This window comes from Cryptomeria japonica, chromosome 4 (assembly GCF_030272615.1).
Source record: "Cryptomeria japonica chromosome 4, Sugi_1.0, whole genome shotgun sequence".
Classification (NCBI taxonomy): Eukaryota; Viridiplantae; Streptophyta; class Pinopsida; order Cupressales; family Cupressaceae; genus Cryptomeria; species Cryptomeria japonica.
In genome coordinates, this window is record NC_081408.1 from 408,989,518 (window position 1) to 409,009,791 (window position 20,274).

Consider the following 20,274-nt stretch of genomic DNA (forward strand, 5'->3'; position numbering starts at 1 on the left):
AATTAAGGCAATGATGATATCATTATATTAAGGTGACATACATGCTTAATAATTTACAATTCATTCCTTTAATCGACAAACTTGCAGTCTTAACCAATCTTTAAGCAAAGTGATTCCAAGGGCCACGTTGAGAAGTATGAGTGGACAAGGGCATTAAAGGATATTGCATATGTGACAAAACAAAATTAGGTTATGCTTGTCAACTACAAATAATTCAATATTTTGTTAAAACTATTACCATTGGTTGAAAGATTTATCAAAGGTATGGCCACCATACTAGACGCCAACCTATGCTAGCATCTTTGTTGATGAGTATGTTATAAATTCACCCATACATATCCCTCCCCCTCTCCTTCTATATCTTTATGTTTCTTCTTCTCTATCTCTCTCTATATGTATTAGACTGTATGTATATTCCCCTCTACATCTATATCTCTCTTTATTTGTCTCAGTCTTCCTCTATTTCTCCCTATCTACACATGTCTCTCTCTCTCTCTCTTTGTCTCTTTGTCTCTCTTCCTCTCTCCCTCTATCTCTAGACATGTCTTACTCTCTTATCTATCCATCACTCTCCCTCTCTAACTATTGCAAAAATGGCATGAGCCTATTGGTAATGGAGTCCAATTAATTTTTTGGTTCAAAGATTTTCTATCACTTATGTTTCATTCTTATAAATGAATGCATGGTTTATTTAAAGCTATCACTTTCTTCATTTGAACCATTGTTGCAAAAACAAAATTGCTTTCTAAATAACCTATCAATTGACCTCATATACTAAACAAATTTATGCTAAAAAAAGACAAAAAAAATTCATAATTACTTTCCATATCTCTTCATCTAACCAATACCAATACCAATTGCTAATTAATATTCCATATATGAATCATCAACTTGATGCCAAACATAAAGAACGTACAGTCTCTTATAATAATTTGTGAAACTCATCCAAAACTCTCTCATAACATTTAAATATTTATATTAGAGACAAGTCCACAAAAGACTCTCTACCCTCAAACCCTAAGCTGCCACATGTTTATAGAAATCACATGGTGGAGGGTGGCGTCGCTTTCTTTGAGAAACGGCTACAAACCCCTGCCTGCCATTTGGGCGGTAGTAATACCTAATATGTGGCTCTTATATTTTCAGCTTTTAAATAAAATGATTGAGGATAAGGCAGGAGTGGGTGGGGCCCACCCACGTATTATTCTCCATGCACACGTGATGATGAGGCTTGGGCGGCTTTAGTCCAGCTCTACTGACGCCATCAACACTATTTTTCAAATAGATAGATTACCTACCATTTACCAACATAGCCTCAAGTTCAACTGCAAAACAGATACTCTTCACACCTCTCCCAACAACTGTGATTGGATTAAATATGGTTTAAAGGAATATGCACTTTCCCTAGCTTAATTTAGCTTAGTTAACTAATTATTATTTAATTAAAATGGTATTTGAAATTTAATAAATGTATAGAGATTACTGTAATTTGAAGAATTTAAATGTAAAGGAATTGGATATTTAATTCATAAAATAAAGTAATGATTAGCATATTTATATTTTATAACTAAAATTTATGTGGAAAACTGGGAGAGAGATCAAATTTAAAAAATCTTTACTTTTAACATAGATTAATTAATTTCATATGGTTAATATTTATTAGAATTTATTCTTACTTTTTAGTATAGATTAATTAATTTCATATGGGTAATATTTATTAGAATATGAAATTATTTGCATTAAAAAAAACTTGATTTAAATTTAGATTTTAAAACATAATTTTTTAAATTAGAAGTTTTCTTTAATGTAGATTTTATTTTTTTTATTTTTTTTACATTTAATAAATAATAATAATAAGTTGCTTTTTAATTTAGATTTGTTTCTTTTAAATCTAGATTTTTTTCATATTTAATAAATAATAATAATAGAAAGTTTTTTTTTAAATTTAAATTTTACTCTTAAACTTATTTTTAAATTATCCATTGTCTAGTCATTATTATAAATAATAATAATAGAAAGTTTCTTATTAATTTAAATTTTAGTCTTTAATTTTTTATTTTTAAATTTCTAATCATTAAAATTACACGGAAAAAAAGGGTGGGTGCGACTGTAATGTTACGCCTCTCGATGTCATAAGATAAAGATTGGATGTAAGTTAAATTTAAACCATTTAGATATGTAAAATAAGAAATTGAGATAATGTTAGTTGTCTTAGATTCTATGTAGAATTTATAGTTTATTAAAGGCATCACATGGATCTAATTCTTGACTTGTAGTCTTCATATAATTTATTATACATTTCTACTCCACAACAGCAGAAAACACAAAAACAAACTACAAGGGTGCCTTGTGCACCCTAGTTGCATCCATGGCACTGTTCCATTAATTGGACAGAAACTTGTAAAGGTCCCTAGCCTCCTGCTTATCCTCCTATGTGTCCGCAATACATTCCCTCAGCAGAGAGAGGGTGAGCATCAAGTTGTGTAACACTTGCAAATGAAATTTGTTAAGGCCTACCATTTGGGCATCCCAGACCTCCATCTTACTCTTGAGTCGGTCGACATCGTCCATGATAGCCTACAATTCAAGCACGAGACCCAAGTTCTGAATCCTCTGCGTGATGTCCAACACGTCCGTGCACACCTTTTCCATTTGCTGCAGAGTAGGGACACCCTTGGGGTTCACAGCAACCATGTCATCCGTAGTCTTTTCCATCTCCTTGGGCACATCTTCAGCAGGGGGGCTGTCAATGTCATTGCCCAAGCCCATCAGGGGGAGAGATTGCATCACCTGTTCCGCCATCTTTAAATCCGGGTCCAAGTTACCAGAGTCCAGGGCTTTGTTATCAGGAATTTCCTCACACATGACACCCTTAGTGCCCATGTTCATAGGGGTCGTATCCTTAACATCAATAGGGTCTTGGGTTTGCATCTCAGAATTGCCCATGTCAATGACAGCAACAGTGGTCAGAACCATGGGGTCCCTAGTCATATCCACATCCACAACATCCCCATCAGGGGGCCCCATAGTGGTATTAGGGTCCTCTCCCTCCTTGTCCTCAATGGGTTCCTCCTCCGAGTCAATATTTTCGATCACCGAGGTCTTCTTCTTGTGGCTTTTGGAAGCCAGTTTGGAGGATCTCCTTTTAACCTCAAAATTAGGGGAAGGATTATCATTCTCAACATCCTCAGAGGATGAATTGTCATGAAAGATAATACGTTTGCATTTAACAGGGGTTTTTCCTTTTCCCTTGGATAGGGAGTGGGAAGCACTGGGAGAGGCTAACAGAGTCAAACTGGGGGAGACTTCAGATAAGGAAATGGCGGAGGCATAATCAGGCAAAGACATGGTGGCCGTAGCAAACCCTTCATGAGGATACTGGAAAAATCTAGGGAAGGCCATACACAGGGCAACAAGCTGCTGAGGAGTAGGCATGGGGAGCTGAGAGAGCAAGAGGTTCTTGGGGGGGAGGAAAGAGCCTCATGGAATTTATACAGCCTGTGAATGAGGCCTTGGTGAAGGAGGTAGGGCAGTTTATCCCCATGCTTGGGATCCATGGTGTCTTTAACAGAGCTTTCAATAAAGTGTAGTAAATAAAAGGGCAAACAGAGCAAATCATTATTGCGAAAATGATTGAGAAGGGGCAAATGATAGTAGTAGATTACCTTGTGCCTGCTCTCGAGAGTGAAGTACTTCATGATCATAAGGCAGATCATGTTCCACCGGTGTTTGAGCTCCTCCCGAGCAAACCCACCCTAGAGTTTGACAAGTTATGTTGTACTCTCTTCTTCTCTCTAATTATTAAGTATTAGTTGTATTTAAAAACACCTTGAGGAGATTGTAAAATTATAAGGACTACATTCTCCTATGTTAATTCTATTGATTGAATGACTTTTTGGTTATGATGAAGATAAAAATAATACACAAACATGCAAATGATCTAGATGTTGATTATGATGTAAATTAGTGTTCCTATTCAAGCTCCAAATTAAAATGTACTTGTTGGATGCTACTTGTTTAGGCTCTAGGATTTCAAATGGTAATTACAATTGATTAGTGCACAAATGAGTGCCTTTAAATGCTAAGACATAATGAATCATTGCACAAGTGTATACTAAGTCAACTCAAAATAACTATGAAGAAAGCGTCAAAGTTGGCCATTCGAGCTTTAAAACTAAATTTTAGGTTTGATTTGTGTCATGTAGAAGTAATCTTGTTCATTGTGGAATTTGGGGATTAATGATGAGCATATGAAAATGAAGGGTAATAAATGGTGCCAATATATAAGGACAAGTGTAGATAGCATGCTACACCTTAACAAACAAGAGTAAAGTTTTCATTTCTATTGTGGTTTTGAATGTGAGACCCACTCTCACTCTTTCGATGCGTGATTGAACTATAAAAATAAAATATTCCCACCAAGAGTAACCTTGGTTATCAAAGCATGTGGAGGAATATGTCAATATTATGGTGCCATGTGTTAATTACTCCAACAATTACAATATACCCATTGGTTGAAATAGGAGGTAGGTCTCTAATAATGTATCCATTGGTTAAAATTACCATTTTAATTTCAAGGTTTGTTTTTGTGCCATTCTAGATTGACCACAACTATAAAGTTTGAACCATTAAATTCAAATTCAAACTTTCTTACCCCTTTCTATTACTTTTTAAAATTAACCAACTTAATACACGTTAGTGTGACATGTATCTATGTCATAGTATTTATAGACATTCGATGTGCAATTAATTTACATGCAACACTAAAGAGAAAATAATTAGAGCACACCCTCGCTGGGTTGGTGGCTTGTGGGCTTTGTGCCCTTGTTGGGCTATTGTGCTCGTAGGTTTGGACCTCCATCAAAAAAATAGTTAGAGCACACTTCAATTTCTGAATACACAAAAAACTAGATCCGCAATATTCAGATAGGTCATCTCTATGCTAGTGAATGTTGTCGTTGACATTTTTTATAACCATTAATCTAACTTTCCAAAGGGGTTTGACCTAGGAGAACACATTCCTTTATTGAGTTAGCAAACTCCTAAAGGTGTCCTTAGACACCACCTTAACACATTCAACTTTAGGAAATATGAATATGAGTAGATTTATCAAAACATATTATGTTAGATCATTTCTATGTAGCACAATTTAATTCTACATCTCAAACTGAGTTTGTGCTAGTCAAAATATTGACCATGTGGTGCATTTGAGATTGAATCAAAGAAAATTTTAAAACTATGCTGACTTTGACACATTCCTCAAATTAAGGAATTATTGATTCTATTTATTGTATTATTCTAGATTATTTTATGTAGTGTAATCATTTGCATTTACATAAATTGTTGAACTTGGCCCATGGCCCATGGCCCAGCTTACACCCCTAGGGTTTGGCCTTAAATTTGATCCCTACAAACATGTTTAAGATTTGAAGTACTTTTTAATTGTCTTATTTTTAATTGTGATCTTGCTTTCACCTACCCTACTCTCTCCCATTATACTTACCAATCTCTTTCTCTCTTTCTATCTCTATCTTTATCTCTTCCTCTATCTCTTCCTCTCTATCTATCTATCTTCATCTGTCTATTTTTCTTTTTCCCTCTATCTTCATCTCTATTTCTATCTACTCTAAATTAACCACACTATTGATAGGAACTTGATGCATTAGATCTCTTATTACTAGTCCTTTTTCTTTATTACTTAAAATCTACCATTTTGTACTCATATTAGGGGAAAGGACCCACTAGTTGAGCATGTTCCAATTCTTGTGATAGAAGTTGTTGATTTAATATTGTCATACTTGTTGATTTAATGTCCAACTTTTGTACAACATTGCACTAATAGTTGTGACTTAAAGTTGTTATTGTTGATGATAAGTACCAATAATTGAATGAAATATACCATTTGTTGTGAAAAGTAACCAATCACGTGTTGCCACATCAGCTGCACAAGTATTGAGACCCTTTTGCACGTCTAATGGTCTCACTTTTTTTGGGGTTGTTTTGGACACTTTGGCAAAACGCATGCTTATGTGGCATCATATTAGATGATGTGGCCTTGAAACCTTAATTATAAGTAGGGAATTTGCCAAGTAAGCCACTGTAAAAATTTGGGAGTGATTTGAAATTTCCACGTAAGATTTTGAGAAGCGTGAAGTTAGGTTGCACAACTAATGGGTCCTCTCCCCTATTATTAACAGATTTCCTTGTTAATTGAAAAATTATTCGTGCACACTTTATCGCATTATTTTATTGGTATGAGGTTCTGTTATGACTCTGTCATTATATGCGTCATTTTTCTATTGCAGGGTGCTCATGGCCCACATCGTGCATAGTTGTTGTTTGAAGCATTTAGGCTTGGGCTACAACCACATACTACCATGTGTACGAAAGACAGGCCATGTCTACTAGTTCCACGTGTTTATTCTAATTGGACCACTATCTATACAATGAATGAGTATGATAAGCTTGTGGTTTGAAGCATTAGGCTTGGGCTACAACTGCATACTACCATGTGTATTAAAGACAAGCCATGTCTACTAGTTCCACATATGTTTATTCTAATTGGACCACTATCTTTACAATGAATGAGCATGATAAGCTTGTGGTTTCAAGCATTAGGCTTGGGCTACAACCGCATACTAACGTGTATTAAAGACAAGCCATGTCTACTAGTTTCACATGTGTTTATTCTAATTGGACCACTATCTTTACAATGAATGAGAATGATAAGCTTGCTCCTACAATGCATGATATTTAAAACCGATATGCTTATTCATTACATCGAATGAGATCTTGTGTATCATTTTTTTCCGAATTAGACTCCATTCTCACTATTGCAATGTGTGATGATCTTTATTTTTTTGAGATATATTGATATGGACTCCAGCATAGGGTAATATATGGAGAATGTTTATTATATTGTGATTGCCATTTGTATTATCATGTATTCTTGAGTTGCCAAATGGTAGAGAACATAATCTTTAAAGGAAGTTACAAGTTCAAATTTAATAACGGATAGTGTACTGTACAATTTATTTGTAGCATAGTAGGTGCCTATACCATGGAGGGAAACTAAAGCACGGTGGTAACCCATTCCAGAAATAATCAAAACCCCAAACTTTAGACTCAAACAGCGTAGCTCAACCATTTTATCTACAAGTACAAGCCCCCTGCTGCTGATATAAGCATTTCTAAGAGCGTTTGAATGGGATGGCCCGAATGATCATCTGGTGGTAGATTGCTGCAAGTCCAGCACCAATGAAGGGACCAACCCAGAAAACCCACTGCACAAAAAAAAGCCCAAGAGAAATCAGTCGATGCTAAACTCATCTAACACATATCAAGAACTAGATACTAAATTGATCTAACAGAAATCAAGCAGGGTTGAGCAGATGCTAACCTGATCATCCCAGGCGTGGTCCTTGTTGAAAATAATAGCAGCTCCAAGGCTCCGAGCAGGGTTGATGCCTGTTCCTGTGATGGGAATTGTGGCCAAGTGGACCAGGAAAACAGCGAACCCAATTGGGAGGGGTGCCAAAAGCTGCAAAGAAGCTCTCTAGGCTTAGTAATAACGTCTATAATAGGTATGCAAATAAAGAGCTAATTAAAGGGCGAAACAAGTAACATACCGGAACATGGGAATCCCTGGCGCTTCGTTTGGCATCAGTGGCAGAGAAAACAGTGTAGACGAGAACAAAGGTGCCCACAATCTCAGCACCCAAACCATCACCCTTGGTGTAGCCATGAGCTACCGAATTGGCTCCGCCTCCGAGCATTTCATAGTTGTGGTGGCCCTCGAAACCCTTCACCACTCCTGCTCCACAGATGGCGCCCAAGCACTGGCATATCATATAGAACACAGCTCGTGGCAGTGACAGCTTCCTTGCCAGGAAGAGCCCAAAAGTCACAGCCGGATTGATGTGCCCACCTGCCCACCAAGCCATTATATCATTTCACAATACCCACAAAGCAAATAAACACATCATTCCATAAGACCCACAAAGCCATTACATCATTTCACAATACCCACAAATTCAATATATCATTCCACAATACCCACAAAGACCTCAGATCAAAAGCCAGAAGGCTCCTTTGAGTGTACCTGAAATTCCAGCTGTGCAGTAAACAAGAGCAAAGATCATTCCTCCGAATGCCCAGGCGATGCCCTGTATTCCCACTGTTGAACACATATCGTTTGATCTTTTCACACCCATGACAGTGAGGATGGTGATGTAGAGGAAGAGGAAAGTAGCCACGAACTCTGCAATTCCTGCTCTCCAGAAAGACCATGACTTGAACTCCCCTGGCTCAAACAGGGGTGCAGGCCCTGGTTCTATGTAGTCCTTTTCCCTTGTCTGGGCAGCCGTTCCCAGTGGCTGCCTCTCCGAGTACTTGTTTGCTCCAAGCTTAACATCTTCCTCCTTTCCTTCCATTGCTCCTCTCGTTTTCTCTTTGGTGCCTACTCAAAGAAAGCCTGTAACTGCAACTGCAAAATGAAATGCCTGAGTTGAATAGCTTGGCTAGCACCTCTACTTAAAAAGAGATGACTGTTTCAATTAAAAAAAGGAGAAAATGGTTGATGCTGATTGGCAAGGACATGATGATAAATGATAATGGCTAGCAAGGCATGGTCGGCCCGTGCCTAGAGGATTAATGGCCCACATCTTACCAACTCTGCTCACTCCACGACTTTAGCTTCCTTCTTACCGTTCCCGGGATTCATAATCAACTGTTAACGACTATCTAAACGACTTTTACTCTACCCATCTCCCTGTCGGCCAGGATTCAATCCAGATAGTTCGGAATTCCACTTTTCGTTAAACATCAACAAGGTTAACATAGTGCGTTTAGTTGTTTTGATTGTTGCAGCCCTGTGAAGAGTGATAGGCTGCCGCTGTCAACTGCACCGCCCAGCCAGCCCAACGTCTATATTTTACAACGTTTATAATTGGAGGGCCTTATCCCATGCCTTCATTCTCTCTACCCCATTAACACGTGTAAGGTATCCCGTTAATTGACGGCGACCGCTCATCATGCGTATGGTGTGCTCAACTGCGCATCTACAGTGCCATTTTGCTACGTCTTAAAGACTGTAATTTGACTGTCAAAAACGTTTTGTTTATAATAATAAAAAAAGGGAGGGACGTTCACAAAATGCACAGCTTTTCAGCGGGCTTGCAATAACAGTTGTCCATTTGTATTTATGGAGTGTCCCACGTTTGTGATTTCCTGTCATTCCACCTAGCCAGGGAAGATGTCCAGTCAAGCATCATCATAAATGAAATGAAACTTTTTGAATGACATTTAACAGATTCTATGGCATTCCAGATCGGAAACACTAACATTCAATAGATCCCACTCTTATTTCTGATTGTCCACTATTTCTTTGTTCCAAATTTTGATTAACAAATCTAATCTTATTTTTATGAATCATACGTATTATATTGTTTTATTTATATTTAAAAAAAAAATTAAATGTAACATATATTTAAATAAGTTAGTTGTTAATATATATTTAAATAAGTTGACGTTTATAGATAATTAATTTATCTAAATCAATTGAAGTTCACAAAATAACTTCAATCTATCATGTATCTTAAATATTGGAGTATATATTTTCTTTTCCTTTTTTTCTTTTTTTGAAAAAGAGGGGTAAAAACTTTGTTTAGAACAAAGCAAGAAATACAAAGAGAGAGCCCAAGGCCGGAACAAGAAGTTCTAAATCAATTGAAGTTCACAAAATAACTTCAATCTATCATGTATCTTAAATATTGGAGTATATATTTTCTTTATCTAAATCAATTGAAGTTCACAAAATAACTTCAATCTATCATGTATCTTAAATATTGGAGTATATATTTTCTTTTCTTTTTTTCTTTTTTTGAAAAAGAGGGGTAAAAACTTTGTTTAGAACAAAGCAAGAAATACAAAGAGAGAGCCCAAGGCCAGAACAAGAAAGCCCTTAAACACTTTATCCTCCATAATTAACCTATCTAACATATCCTTATTCTCAAGCCTGGGGGGGCCAATCATCCATGTCCTACCCACTTGGGTTCTCAGAAGCCCATTTAGCCAAGCAATCAACCACTCTATTCCATTCCCATGGAATATGATAGAAAGAGAGACCCACATATAATCCTCTTCCAACCAAGAGAGTACCCTTTTTGAACAACATAAAGAATAGTTGTAGCCTCCATAATGTTAGTAGAGTGGCATCCCCTATAAGAAGAGAAAAAAAACACAACATTTCCATTATTGTCCCTACCAACACCACCAATTCCCGCATGTCCCGGATTCCCTCTGGAAGACCCATCTGTATTAACTTTTAACACTCCCTCAGGAGGAGGGAGCCACCTTCTTTCTCTGTGAATTTTATGTTTGACCTTTTGTCCTCTCCTTCTATCTAAGGGGCCACCTCCATTACCAACAAGATTTAGATTCCTTATCACACCTGAATCACTAGGATCCATAGGTCCAGAAACATCACATTTGGCAAGAATAGTTTCCTGAAGTCTACAAACATTTTTTCTCCATAGAAGAACACTCATTAACTCAGAGTCCTGAAAGATCCTTCTATTCCTTTCCAGCCATAAATTCCAAATAATCAAAGTTGAGCCAATGAGCCAAGCAATCTGCAAAAAGGAAGATTTGGTTGGAGGATGGCCCAAGCTCTCCCAAAACTCCACTAAAGAAGTAGCATGAACACAAGCGTGATTCCACGCTCCCCACCACATGTGCCAAAAATATTTGGCATAAGAACACTGAAAAAAAAAAGATGGGAAACACCTTCTTCATTCTCTTTACAAAGGACACATCTAGATGGGCCTTGGAAACCTCTTTTCTTTAAATTCTCCTAAGCAAGACATTTGCTTTGGGCGACCAGCCAAAGAAAATAGTTACACTTGGGCCAAGAGAAACAATCCCGTTTCCACCAAGGCACACCTTCCCTGCCATGCATTTTCCTATCCAACTCCTGGCAACCAAATGCAACTGTAAATTTGTCTTTTGGGTTAGGACCCCAAGCCAAAACATCCCTATCCTGATGAGAGTTACATAACCTATTGGCTAAAATCTCAGCCAACACCTTATGACTCTCCTCAGAGCCACCATGCGACCATTCTTGAGGATCCCTCCAACAAGTCACTTGACCATGCCCTTGCAAAATATTAGTTTTGAAATCAACATCCTTGCACCAACCAGCCGCAACAAAAATATTACAAAGAGGCTGAAGGTGAGGGTACAAAGATACAATTAGGGGATGGCCATCCCAAGAGTCATGCCAAAATTGAGCTTCTGATCCTTTATTACACATCCAAAAAAGACCCCCTTTGATGAGTTTTGCCCCCTTTTTAGAGTGTCCCAGATCATGGAACCCCTCCCCATCAAGTTACATTGGGGCACATCAATACTATCAACACCTCTAAGGTACTTATGAGTGATAATTTTGGCCCAATCCAAATCCTGGTAGGTGCACCATCTCCAATATAACTTAGCTATAAGCACCCGACCCATTAAGCCAACAGGCCTAAGACCAAGACCCCCCTCCTGCTTCGGTCTACAAACTAATTCCAACCTAACTAGGCTCCACTTGGAAGAAAGGAGATTACCAGATCAAAGAAATTGCCTAGAGAGAGCATCAAATTCTTTCATAAAACTAAAGAGAGCAACCTGCACAAAACATCTATAAATAGGCAAGGTTTGAACAACTGACTTCAGCAAAGTTACTCTGTCGGTTGATGAAAGCCATCGACAGGTCCAGTGGCTAACCCTCTTACGAAACTTGTTTAGAATTTCCTATCAAAACTCCCTGCGTTGAGAACCCACACCAATTGGAATCCCAAGGTAGACCCAAGGAAGGGAACCAATAGGAAATCTAAAAATCCGAGAAAATCCTATTTTGAATAAGCCGGGGAATATTGAAGAAATATATAAAAGATTTGTTCTCATTAATTTTTTGCCTCGAGGCAGCCAAATATGTATCCAAAGTTCTCTTGAATTCTACAACTTCACTGATTCTGGCCCTTCCCATCAAAGTTGTATCATCCAAAAACTTTAAGTGAGAGTAGGGATGCAAGTGCTCACCCCAACTCCATCCTTGAATCAGGCCTTGTCTAACCTTGGATTTGATAAACCTACCAAGACCCTTAGCCATAATGATAAACATATAAGGAGATGAGGAATCTCCCTGTCAAAGACCCCTATAAGCATTGAGAATTTCAAAGGGTTCCCCACTGATTAAGATTGATAATGAAGCAGAGGAAACATAGCTCATGACCCAACTGACCCAATCACTACAAAATCCAAAAGCCCGAAGAATATTTTGCAAAAACCCCCATTTGACTTTATCATAAGCCTTTGCCATGTCCAATTTTATAAACATGGCTTTCTCTTTAGAGGTGGCCATAGAATGAATGGCCTCAGTTGCAATCACAATTCCATCCAATATTTGTCTACCATCCACAAAACCACCCTGCTCATTAGAAATAATAGTTTTGAGTCATAGCTTGAGTCTCTCTACAATAAGTTTGGTAATAATATTATAGACTACATTGCATAGAGCAATTAGTTTGAATTGGTCCAAACTATTCACATTAACCTTTTTAGGAATAAGGGCCAAAAAAGTAGAATTCATGACTTTTAACATTTGCTTATTGTTGTGTGATTCTTGAACCACCTCTAGAAGGTCCTAGTTGATAATCTCCCAAAACTCCTGGTAAAAATTCTATCGGGAAGCCATTTGGACCTGGAGCTTTTCCTTTTTTCATGTGAAAGACAATATTTTCCAATTCTTGTAACGAAATAGGGCAAATGAGAGCCTCGTTCATTTCTCTAGAAACAAGGAGAGGAATACAATCCAAAATAGATGCTTCATCTTCCCTAGCAAGAAGAGAGTCCTCCCTAAACAAAGCAGAGAAATGCCATTGGACTTCTTGAGAGATGTCCCACCGAGAGGGGAGCGGAGCCCCCTCTTAAGACACTAAGGATGAAATCAATTTACTTGTTCTTCTAGCCTTGACAAAGTTATGAAAAAAAGAAGTATTCCTATCTCCTTCCTAGACTAGTCAATTCAAGACTTTTGTTTCCAAAAGATCTCCTCTCGAAGCTCCCACTCCTCTAGTTCCTTTATAGCCATAGCCTCCATTTGGTTAAGCTCTAATGTAAGTCCCTAGTCCCAGATCAAACAAGTGATAGCGTCCAACTGATCCTGGGTAGCCTGCTTACTAAGGTGAAGATTCCCAAAACATTGCCTATTCCATCTTTTTAATTTATATTTCACATGTTGCAATCTCTTGACAAAAGAATACATAGTTGTACCATGAGAGGGCTACACCTCCAACCACCAATCTGTGACCAAGTCCTGAAGGGAAGGGTCCCACAACCATATAAGTTGAAACTTGAAAGAGGGATTTTTCGAAGCATGATAATAAACCATAGATATTTTGATTGGCCAGTGATTCGAGCCCCTCAAATCCAAAATCTTAGAGCTAGCATACCATTTGTCTCCCATCCAGTAGAAGGAAACAAGGAATCTATCTAGTCTCTTAGAGATAGCTTCCACTCCACTTCTCCTATTATTCCATGTAAACATGGCATTATTTGGTTTCGAATCAATGACATTCAAAAGCTCAATATTATCATTTAGGAGAATAGCTGAAGGATCTAGCCTGGCCACACCCCCTCTTTTCTTAGCCAAGTTGTAGATTGCAGTGAATTGCCCAACCAAAATCCAAGGGAGAAAAGGGTTTAGAGAGCGAACATATCTAATATGGTCCCAAAACTGAGATTTACCTAAAAGAGTTGTAGGAGCATACACATTGGAAAACAGACAAATTTTACTTGACTTTAGACAGGAGGCAACCATAGAAATAGAAGAGCAACCCATAATCCACCACTGAGGGACAACCTTTGCTAGATCCCATAAGCAGGCCATTCACCATGAGCTACCATGAGCCCCAACACATTGATAAGCTCCACACAGCCAAATTCTAGAAACTCTATCTTCCATACCCTCAACTGACAATTTAGTTTCCTGGATGAAAACAACATCTAGAGAATGAGAAACAATTAGATTCCAGACGACCTTTTGTCTGGGGATGTTGTTCAACCCCCTCACATTCCATGATAAAACAATCACTTCTTAGGATGGGATAAATGGGAATCAATGGGTTTCACCAACCCAGACTTAACCAAAGTATCTCCAATAATCTTCACCTTCTCCTGATCTGTCTTCCTTCCACTCTTCAAGGGTTTTTCCATAAGTCCTTTTTTGAGGGGTCTCTATTGTAGGCCTAAGGCAAAAATGGTCCTATTGCCCTTCCCAGATTCAAAATATCCCTTGTATGAAGGAGAAGTTGAGGCCACCACATTAGCCACCTCTATTGAGACTAAGATCTCACTAGGTTGTGCCACAACTAAAGATTTCAAAGGAAGATTTGTATCCATTTGACTATCCCTTGATCCACTATAGCTACATTTTGTTGAACATTTCCATTATCCACCTCCAATGAGACTCCCGAGAGTTTAGCCCCTAAAGATAGTTCAACTAGAATTCCCTCCTACTGAACCAAGTTATCTAAAACTTCAAACTAGTTAGAAATCCCATCATTGTGTCTATCTATCCAGGTTCTCTTCTAACCTCTTCCCTTATTACGAGTTTTGACAAGAATAAAGTCATCTTTATCAGTAGTACCAACAAACATATAAGCTTTTCCCTTATCCACCTTAGGATCTGAGTTGGAAGGGACACTAGCTAATGCAAATGATCTGGATCTAGGGCACTTCCTTTGCAGATGCCCATATTCATGACAGATTCTACATCTAAACGGTAATGTCTCATAGTCTAATTGTTGAATCCATGAAGAGGATCCAAGACATATTTCTATATAATTTGGTAATGGATTATTTAAATCAACTTCAACACAGATACGAGCATAAGAGATTGCCTTTCTATCATGAGTCTAAGTAGTAGGGCCAATAGGTTTACTAATCAGAAGACCAATAGAGTGGAGAATATCATCATGCCAAAACTCTAAGGGAAGCCTTAGAAGATGAATCCAAACTAGAACTCGCAAGGGCAGCTCCTCTTCTAAGTTGAAGCCTGCATGCCAAAGTTTGACAAAAAGCCCAACCTGGTTAAATAAATATGGGCCTCCTTCAAAAGCTTTATGTCTGTTAGACAAGCATGAGAAGATTGATGAATAATGATGAACAACAAATACCCTAACTGGTATTGAGAGGGGGGGGGAAGTGAATTAGTACAGACAAAAAATTCTCAACAACTTATCAAGTTAAAACAATGCTAACCGGTTGTCTTCATCACTGAACTTAACCATGGCAATACCGGTTAAACATAGTAAGACTTCAGACAACAAAACCAGTAAAACTGATTACTTCAAATAACATTCAACACTTGATAACTACTTCACCAATATACATATGCATGTGTTGTATCAGTAATACCATAAGCATTAGATTTGCATGCAATTCACCTAAACAAAGACTGCTTAAACATCACATGAAAAATGCACAACTCATGACACACAGATTTTTCACGTGGAAACTCAAATGGGAAAAACCATGGTGGGGACGAATACCCACAAGCTTGTTTTTGAACTCTTTTGAAGCTCTCTCTGTTAGGAGCCTAGTCCGGTTAAAGACTTTACAATAAGGTTTTGTTAGGAACTGATCCTATTAAAGATCACCCGGTTAAGGGATGGCTATATACCCTATTAAAGGTTACCTTGCTAGAGGATTTGAAGAAATCAATGATCTTGAGTTACCTGGTTAGAGGATTTACAATAAGCCTGTTAAAGCTACCCGACAAAGGGATTTTCCTATTGTTGAAATGGTTAGAAGACAATAGGTAAAGCTCTGATATGATAACATCACTATATGCTAAGGCAGATCCCTTTCAGTTCCTCTACTATGCAATCACACTTTGCAGTTTTCCACTCACTAGTCTGGCAAGTATCTCATCACTTGGATACAAAACACAATATTTGTCAGCACTTACAATATCAAAACTCATCGACCTTATAGACAACAATTAGGTCGGTAGCATAAACCCTAAACCCTAAACATTTTAGGTTTACAATTACAAGCGGTCCAATCCTGACCGTTCAAATACTTTGCATAGAATAAAACAATCTCAAATAGGTCACAAGTCATTTTGCATCTTCCATTCTTCACCGCACATGAAAATCAGTAACTCATCACGCTTTCTTCACATACCACTAAGAAGAATTTTAATTCTCGAGGTAGACATTTAATGCAATCGATCTTCACATGCAAGATCCTCAAGGAAATCCTTCACATGCACAAAACTGACTTGGCATCTCGATCTCATCCTCATCTCTTAGCTAACTCATCACGAAATATCACCGATTGCATCACACAAGCTATATTGCCAAACCGGAAACCCTAGAGCTGAGACTACCAACCGGTAGTCACACTTAGTGAAACCCTGACACCGGTCCACTTCATCTCTTCATACCGGTTCTGCTACTTGAACATCAATAACAACTTCTTCCAATCTTCATACCAGTTCACCTGCACTTATTGATATCAATGACAACATACATTATCATCATATCATCATATGCCAACAAAGATAACCAAAAAATAATTGTCGGATGCCAATATTATCTCCATGTCTCCTTCGGGGTTCTAGACCTTTCTCACCCAAGATTTGAAGACTTGTACAGAAAGGCGAAGCCCCAAAAATTTGCAAATAAGAGCATGCTCACTCGAGTAAGCAATATCCTTTGCTATAGATTCTGGTTGGATAACTAGGACAAGACGATCTTGGAATCTTTCCAAACATCCATTCACTTTCTTGATTTTTAGACCATTGACACAAAATCAATCTCCCCAAAGTTCTTATTCAAATCATTTCCACTTGCATGCATAGAGAGAGGTGGATCCGAGACATCCATATACTCTGAGTTTGCCAAACCCGAAAAGGCACCGAGATGTGCCATGCAAACATCTCCGAACAAAAAAGGCTCATCCTCCTATCGGCTAGACCCCAACACCCAAATCCATTCCCTCACTAGAAAGACACTGCTGAAAACCCCATAGCTAATGCAAAAACCTTCTCCCGCAGATGAAAAGAAAAACGTAGTCGTTGTTGTCGAGCCACTCCACCCCATAAAACAATGCTCACAGTCAACTCACGGGCTCAAGAAGACCACCCCCCCCGCCCCCCCCCCAGTCTCTATTTTTCATGTCAAGTTTGGGTATATGTTTTCTAAGTTAAAAAATTAAATAAATATTTTTTATGTAAATAACACATTAGTATTATAAAAGATATAAAATTACTATTATTCATTTCTTTAGTGAAAATGACATAAAAGTAGAAGACTATGTATAAACCCTTAATATTTAAAAAGAGTAAAAAGGGAAATCTGATATTTTTATTCAATTACAAAAAAAGTAATACAAATAAGTGATTATCAAAATAGAATTAATTTGATTCTTTATCTAAGATGTAATGGTTTGGAAGGTCCCCTTAGTATATTATATTATCACTTAATGTGAGATCTAAAAATGGCATGTAAATCATTCAAGTGAATAAAGTAGTTTGGTGGACTATGGGCATGGAGAAGGGATGTGCGGTGTGCATTCACCTTGGGGTATAGTGTTAGGGTTATGATAGGCATCAATGTGTGGGCATATGTTGTGTTTAGTTACACATGTTCACAGTAGACTATGCAGTTAAGATGACCTAAACCACTAAGTTCTTAGTGAAAATGGTCATTCTAGTGGTTGAATTAAGATAAGTATTATAAGACATTTAATGAGAGTTTTTAAATGAATATAAACTTGTTTTATTTTAATGTCAAATTTCATATTGTAGATGTTCAATAATGTGTTTAATTAAACACTTTTAAAAAAAATCTAAATAAATTAAATACCTTAAAATTATTACATTAGGTTTATATGGTTCGTTTTAACTTAAAAAAATTGACACTTTATATTTGATATCAAAGTAAAAAATATTCTTGAAATTATACATATCATAAACATAAACCATTTACTAACACTTTAAAAAAATTATTTTATTAAAAAAATTAAACCAACAATATTCTACAATGGAAACAAGGAGTTGCATGTCGTAACTATGTACATAGAAACTCCTCAACTCAAATGTCACTCATGCCACTTCACATGTATGAAGGAAATTCAAATTACCACTCCCACAAATGACATCATTGAGCACACATAAATTAATTACATAGGCACATTATCCACATAACATCAACATTAATAATTAAATAATCAATGCAAGGAAATCAAAGGTTGAGATGCCTTATTCCTAACAAGTCACCCTTGGGGAATTGTACACTTATAAAATGGAAGGAGCTTGTGTGGAAACATGGGTGTATAAATAATGATATTTCTTTAAGCTCTGATTACAAGGCGAAACTATTTAAGTCTAATGTCCTTTCAAAAGGTTGGATAAACTTTTTGCACGCGTCGTGCAATTTGGAGGCTAATTGGAGTAATTATGTCACTGCTAGCTTGCATGATTTAAAAAATCTTAAGAATATTATTAAGATTAATCTCACCTTAAGAAGGCAATGTTTTTTGGCTATCTCCTATGCTAAAGGGTTAAATGTCGAGTGAAAAAACCTTGGTTGAAAACACTAGCGAGTCTACCATGGGAGGAGATAGAGTGCATTTTGAGCCTGATAAGCTTGACGTCTTTAAGAATGATCTAGTAGTTTGCATTATTGCATTGAAGGAGGTGTAGCAAATTATCTAGAAAACCTGTGGGGGCATGATGAACAACTATCAATTTAGTTTACTATGTCCTGGAATAATTGAAGGGTGGTTATTGGGGGAATCTCTTTTGAAGTCTTGGAGGAGGTAACATTGCCTAGGCTACTGGCTTTTCTCTGGAAGGAAGAAGATGGAAGCGGACTAGCCATATTACAAACAACGACAACCTTAACAAATTATTCAAGGGAAGGAGGCCCCTATCAAGTTGCAAGGTGGCTTTGCCAGAGAGGAACTTCAACACCCATGGAATCTAGTATGTTTAATGGTCATGAAATAATTTACCCTCAAGGGTCATCATAAAGTTTATTATTAATGTCATATGCCCTTGTCGAATCATTTTAGGAACCGTGATCTTCTTTGCCTTTCTTTTTATCTGCTTCATTCACCAGAAAGCTCCATTAAGGAGGCCCTTGACCCTAAAAATGAGGACAAGCAACCCATCCTTGTCCACCAGGGTTTGATATACAAGCTTTATCACTACCACTCATATTTGTACCCCTCTAGTAATATTATGTTAATTCAACCCCCTGCATGCTTCTCACCCCTTGGCATCATTTGCGGGTGGAATTGGCCCTTCTAGATTTTTGTAACTCATTGGTGAAGCCGTTGCTTCCTCTCCTCTCCCCTCTTCCTTTGTAACCATCATAGAGTTGGGCTCCCTATCTTCCCCTCTCCCTCTACTGCTAAAGAGTGGAAAACCATTTTCTCTAAGGGTAAGAATGAATCCATTGGAAAAAGGAAATGAATTATAATTGAAAATTCCAATTCTAAGGACATAGATGATGAGGACCCTAATGTGGAAATTAAGGGAAGGAGAAGGTCATGAAGAATTTCCTCGCAAGACGCTGATGAGAAAAAAGAGAAAAAATAGATTGCAGTTGATATCGAATAGGATACTGAAGGGGGTGATGGTGGTGGAAATCATAATGAACCCAAGGGTGAGGAGATTGATACTAGGGTTATTGATGATAGAAATATGGGTGGTCTTGGCCCCTCGCTAGGCCCTTAGGATTTGGATAAAAAGAATATACACCTTCCTTATAATTTGGAAGATGTGGCCCCAAACGAAATTATGGGGAAGGTTGACCTAGTCATGTGATGGCGTCTGATTTGGGTATCAAAGGGGATGAGGGTAAGGAAGGGGATGTTGTTGATGAAATTGACAAGGGAAAGAAAGATGGTAAGAAAAAGGGGGAGAGGAAAAAAGAAAAAAGGAGTGGTCATCCTAAGGAAGAGGACAAATAGAATTTGAAGACGAAAGGGTATGTGGAGCTCACTAACCATCTCAGGGATGATGAGATTCGGGCCCTTAAATATGAGGTTCGAGAGCTGAGGAGCTATCTGGATAGCCATGAGATGAATGAGGAATTATAGGCTTTGAGGGAAGAGATAAGGGAGATAAAGTGTAGATGGGACTCTAGGGATAAACAACTTCTCAGTATCAACACGATTTGCATTAGAGTAATGCACAACTCGGTTATAACCTTGTAC

At 37.7% G+C, this 20,274-nt stretch overlaps 1 pseudogene; it reads right to left on the minus strand.

The window, feature by feature from the left end:
• Positions 1–6,979: 6,979 nt before the first annotated feature.
• On the minus strand, positions 6,980–8,563 carry LOC131050571 (aquaporin PIP1-2-like; annotated as a pseudogene).
• Positions 8,564–20,274: the final 11,711 nt, after the last annotated feature.